Genomic DNA, 6,000 nt, shown 5'->3' with positions numbered 1-6,000 from the left:
TCTACAAAATTGAGCCAAGCACGCTGAGTTTTATGTAAAAAATTTGGCGTAGCGATTTCCAGAGTAGGATTTGAAGCCAGAAAAAAAGCTGAGGGGCCAATCAACTATTCCCTTTACTAAAGTTTTACCTGGTCTCTAGTGACTTTTGTTGTGTTGAAAATGAGATCCAAGGATTGGGCTACTTTACAACGTACGGAGTAGTGGTAAGTAAAGGTCAGAAATTCCCATACCCATTTCTCCGTCTTTGTAGTGTTAATCATGATAAGTCCGTTGGAGGCCCTCACATCTTCTCGCTATCTCGTCTTCTCAGTGTCCGCAGTCAATAATAACAAATGCAAAAGGCGTACGATTAAGTCGCTTCTACTTTTATGTTTTATATGTGCATACGATTAAATCCAAAAAGACAATCTGATGACGCACATTGGAACTTCTTTGACGTCACATCCACATTTCTCTTCGCTATCTCCCATGAACTTAGCGACTTCTTCGCCAGAAGTTGACTGGCCCCGACGGGTCGTTTAGTTGACCGGGGAGTGATGATCATAACATTTCAAGAATGGTAGAATTACATAGCAGATGGAGCTCGTTATTTAAGTTGCTTTTTGTTGTTGCTAATAGGAGCTACCAATCGGGGAATTTGCATCCTGTGTTGCATTCTATATACTACGAAAGTTCAAAGATTTAAGAGATTCATCAAAGCGTACCGCTTGCGATTCACACAGAATTAGAAAAGTGGATGTTTCTTGGCTGGATGCTTATGAAGAGGAGAATCTCAGACCACCGACTTATGTAGCCAACTATGTATTTACATATGTATCTACTATAGGATGTTAGTCTGCGCTGTTGGTCTAGATGAGATTGTTCTTCCGGAGACTATTGGCACTGAATCATATTCAGCAGCTCTTTTACTAGCAACGGAGCTCTAGACCACCTAAAGCCTTTCGTTCTCGCTAAAGAAAACTTTTGTTGGTTTCTTTCGCTGAGATTGTTGTGACTGAAGGTTTCCCCAGTCGATAGTAAGTACTGCTAACTGACTGAACTGCGTGGTTAGTTGGAACTTTAGTGGCTACGAAAGCGTGTGCTATGTCGGCTGTTTCTTCTCGTATTTTTGCAAAGATATCGGTCATTCGTGCTGGATTTCCTCTTTCTCTAGTTTCATTTTTCTCCACTTTACTCGTTTTCTCGTCAATTCATTGTTTTTGAAACGTTGTGAGATGCAATATTTTCTTCACCCCAACGACTATTACTTTACCGGCATCCATGGTGAACATTGAAAGTATGTGAGATTGAGTGTTCGATTCGGAATGAAATCAGCCCCGTTGGCTTTTTTACTTAGTTCATGCTGCAGCGTTGTCTTCGCATGCATTATTATTGTTTAATCGACCGTTAGTGTATTTACTAGACTAAAAGTATTGTAGCTCAGGCTGCTAAATGCTTTATAAAACAGGGAGTTATTATTGAACCAACTTCGGCCATTTACTCCTGTAACAAAATTATCAATTTGCATTTGTGGATATAAATATCCATAGTGATATCGCGACAAAAGTGCTGAAAGTTTATCTGGTGAAATTAGAACAAGTCGAATTTCTCCCAGCATTGAAAGTTTTGTGTAGCTTTTATGGTTCTTAATTTCGCATTAATAATGCTTTAATATTTATTTTGTTTGAATTCAGTGAGTTTTGTGGCTTGATTTCGTGGTTTGATTAAAAATTTACGATTTAAACCTGGTGATAACTAAATTCCACTGATACCCAACAACTTCCTGCCCAGCATATTTTCCAACCGTGGAGGTAAAGTTAGACTCTGAACTTTCATTTCCAATTCATACATTTTCCCCAATAGTTCTCATTGCTATTCTTGATAATACAATAGACAATAATTTCGCAGGTTTCCTTCCAACTATTGTACTTTCAGAATTGTCATAGAAAGTTTTTACTAAAGGCTATGAAAACAAATGGATATTAACTAGTGTGAATAGCATGTGAAAAACTTTATTAAAACTAATTGGCTTTGATTCAAATGAGAATGGACTAGACGAGAAACAGATAATATATATTTCAAGCGGTATCGTAATAGCAGAGTTAACGAGCCCTGCGACATATTAGATTTTTCCTCTTCTAAGACAGTCCAGAAGTCAGAAAACAAATCGACCTCGAATTGAAAAGGTGGTTATCATGCTGATCTCGTACCTGAAATTCATTACACTTACGTAAAGTCATGGTTCTCAAAGGTGATAGCGATAGTTATCCCGATCATGACTTCTGATATGTATTTGCTTCAGCTTCGAACTGCATTTTATAAAGTTTTCGGGCCACACTAACAGTAATTATTAAAAATACAAGAACTATATATATTGGAGAATGTGTATTTATTTTTAAATATGATATTTACTTTCAATTTAGATGGTTCACTTATTGAATTTCCAAAAGATAAAATTTTCTTACCCGGGCAGTTTTACGCCTTTAAAGAGCCTTCTATCTAAGAAATTTGAATTAAGTTAATTAATCTCGATGGGTAATTGAATTTTAAGGATCCTAGGATTGTTCAGATTGATCGGATTGTTTGTATTCTTGCTATGACAAGGTCCATCGCACTAGTGATTCCATAGGTGATCATTAGGCTGAACACAAATGTTATAACACAGCTTTGTAGAGAAGACCTTCAAATCCGAAACTACCTTGAGTTATGCGTTTTATTTGTAGAATTTTGTTCTAGATATAACTCTTCCGCATTGGATGTTTATTCGGTTTCATTTCATATTAAGATAGTTTATTTCTATTTACGAATGGATAATTCAATCAGGTTCTACGGTAATTTCGCCGCATTGAGCCAAGCAAGTAGCCAAGAAAACAATTTCCAATATGTCCTAGTTGTATTGGTATGTCGATGGGATATGCATTTTGTAGAATCCTTGCTTTATTAAAGAGAGATTGCACTTTTAATTTACATTCAAAGAGAAACATTTCTCGACTATACGGTCTTACCACACATTATCATAGACTTGTGTTGATTTAAAAAGATCCGCTAAATAATACTATTTGGATCCAAATATATTTCTTTGTCACTGCTTCGGGTTCAAATTCCGCTTGTCACGAATATTTGCGTCTGGCTTTGTGGTATTCCCAATTCTGCCGGCTTGCAGAGCATTACAAAAATGTGATAATAATAAAAGAAAGAAAGAAAGAGGAATATTCAAGATACCGTTTAAAGGCAGGGAACCATGCTGCATCAGGGAAACAGTTGTTCGAGTAAGTATAGGTAACTCACCACGTTAATATGGAGCTTAATTGTTACGCCTCCACCTTACTGACCTTAAAGGGTGACCCGAAATCTTCGAACTTCGAACTTCCGAACTCTTTGTGCTTTTCAAAATTATCGGTCATGTTAACTACTGCTCGAATAATTCTAAAAAATTGCATTGGAGATAGAACCGTTGTCCATGCTTTCGTAAATACAGGTTCAATGAGGTAGTTTCCGTGTAGGAGAATTGTTTCAGGTTTAGGACTTCGTCTGTAACCCGTTAACATTGCTGTTAAGGGCGTAGGAAATACTCTTGCAACTACTTCTATTAACTTTTTAATAACTTTCATTACATTCATACGCAAGCCCCCAATTTTGGTCTTGATTTTCAGGCTCTTGTATTAGGTCAGGATTGCGGACTCGCCTGGCCAACCCGAAGTTTATAAATGCAAAAACGATTGATTGCATCTTAGGGGCTGAGATCTTTTCCCAAATTAACAAAAAGGTTATCAGGAGGAGAGCAGCCGATGCACCGGTGGCTTAACTCATAATTTTAGGCTGGATCCTGACAGAATCAAATACTTCGACCGATATTGATTACTAAGAAACTCATTAAAAAATGTTCTTAACTCTTTATTCGAGAAGGCGTAGATATATTTGAAGCCTTAACTAAATTCCGGGAAACATAATTGATCCTTAATACAACCATTTTAATCGAAGAAGAAAAGGTTTGTGAGAAGGTCTTTTAAAAAGCCGCAAGATCCTTATGGCTTCCTTCTTGTCCATCACAAAGGTAGAGATTGGCCCAGGATTGTCAAAAATTTCGGCAAAGTTCTTCGGCGCGTTAAGTTACTCATTGTAACTTACGGTACAGCTTATGCTTTTATCCTCACCACTTTGATGATGAATGATTTCATAACTTAGCCAATGTCGAGAGCATTGCCAGATAAAGTGCTCAAGAAATAAATAACTGAAGTTGATCAGTCATTACATTTTTCACAAGAAGTGAAACATCTTCAAGCTAAAAAGTTAATCCCTAAAACTCAATCCAGATGTATAATAAGGCAATCCTTAAAGTAAGCAGTATACTAATGGTTTGTCTTTATCTTACTGCGTATCGCAAAATAATACCGTCAGAAGGAAAAGGCATAACTTCGGAAAATAATTATCTATGTATATCCATTTGCTTGATAACGGAGGCAATAAATTGATATACAACATTCATGGCCGCTTTTGACCGGTTTCACAATCGTCGAAATTTAGCACATATTATACACAGCGATAATGGGAAAACTTTCACAGATGGCAAAAGAGAGATAAAGGGGGCAGAAAACTCATCCGACTTTAGAAAGATTAAGCAATTCATAAATGGCCAGGGCGTTTCATGGTCTTTCTACCCTCCATACGCAATTCCTGATAGGTCACCATTAAGAAGTTTACTCCCCTTCTCAGCAGAAATTAATTTGAATAAAACCTTTACCAATAAGTGAAAAATGTATTTGGCATGAAAAATAACTTCTCGGCCATTTTTGAAAAAGTGGTATTAAATGAATTCATGCAATATGCCAAATGGATTTTTAACATAGGCAATTTAGTTGTGCTAAAAGAAGAAAACGATCAGCCTGATCATGAACCTTTTAATAGAATTCAATACACCTCAATATAAAAAGAAGCAAACTGAATGATCTTTGCTTTCCAGAGATGAGGGGTGTGTGTGTGTTTGTGGTGGGGGGAAGGAACAGCTTCTGAGCACTCAGGCTGTGTTGTTCCGCCGTACTCACCACCCCAGGATACAGCGATACGAGATTTCGTTTCTATCTACGCCACAGTGACCAGGTACCCAGAGTAGTTCCACTGTGTTGAATCTAGAGATAGAGTCTAAACGGTTTCTGCATTCCTGAACGATTTTCGAGGTGGTTAAAGGACTACTCAACGCCCTCAATGCGGCTTGGCTATCACTGCAGATTACGATGCGCCTGCCCTTGAACCGCTTGTCAATTGCCCAGTTTGCCACCGTTAGGATCGCATAACCTTCGGCTTGAAAACCCGTTGCATATTGTCCCAAAGGAAAAGCCCACTTCTCGGTTTTATTCGAGAGGTAGACTCCGGCTCTAGAACTCTGTTCCGTTTTTGAATCATCGGTGTAGAAGACTTCCGTATATCCCGTCATTCATTCCTCTGGGACTTGTCAGTTCTTTCTACGCTTCAGGGTAACTTGATATTTTCTACCAAATAGATGTATGGGGACATGAGGGTCGGAAGGCATTGTAAGAATGCTCTGTGCCATCACATCCGTTGTTTCATCATAGATTTAATCGAATTATTCTATGAGCTGCTCGCTTTGCAGTGCTTTTAATAAATATATCCCTGCCTGAGTCCCCATGTCGAGGTAAAGGTCCATCTGCACAGCCGATAAACTGTGGGAGCTCGTTTCATCTTCACCTTTATATGTTTGTTCCAAAGAAGTTTTTTATCTAGAGTGGATATTTCACTTTCTCGGAGAATTGAAGGGTAGTACCCCTCATCTCAGGGAGACACACTCCATCCAGTTTTCTCCTTTTTGTGAATAATACCATTGTGGTTTTATTTGGATTAACTGATCCCGATCAACAGCAAGCACAGCCACGTCAGCATAAACTAGAGCGTGTATTGGCAAATTTTGCAGTTCACATAGTAGTGAATCGATCATCATACTCCATAGAAGTGGCGAAAGCACACCTCCTTGGGGGCAGCCTTTCGTTGCTTCGACACCCACCTTAG

The 6,000-nt window shown here is 38.3% G+C and overlaps 1 protein-coding gene across 1 annotated transcript in view; it reads left to right on the top strand.

Moving 5' to 3' along the window:
* The first annotated feature begins 1,061 nt into the window (after nt 1–1,061).
* The window catches only part of LOC119655964, a 284,525-nt gene continuing 279,586 nt past the window's right edge, over nt 1,062–6,000 (top strand). The window contains exon 1 of the mRNA XM_038062195.1: nt 1,062–1,790. The gene's annotated coding sequence lies outside the window, so the exon portion shown is untranslated. The remainder of the gene's footprint in view (nt 1,791–6,000) is intronic.

Source organism: Hermetia illucens, chromosome 4, assembly GCF_905115235.1.
Source record: "Hermetia illucens chromosome 4, iHerIll2.2.curated.20191125, whole genome shotgun sequence".
Lineage (NCBI taxonomy): Eukaryota > Metazoa > Arthropoda > Insecta > Diptera > Stratiomyidae > Hermetia > Hermetia illucens.
This window is presented reverse-complemented; position numbering and strand designations above follow the sequence as displayed.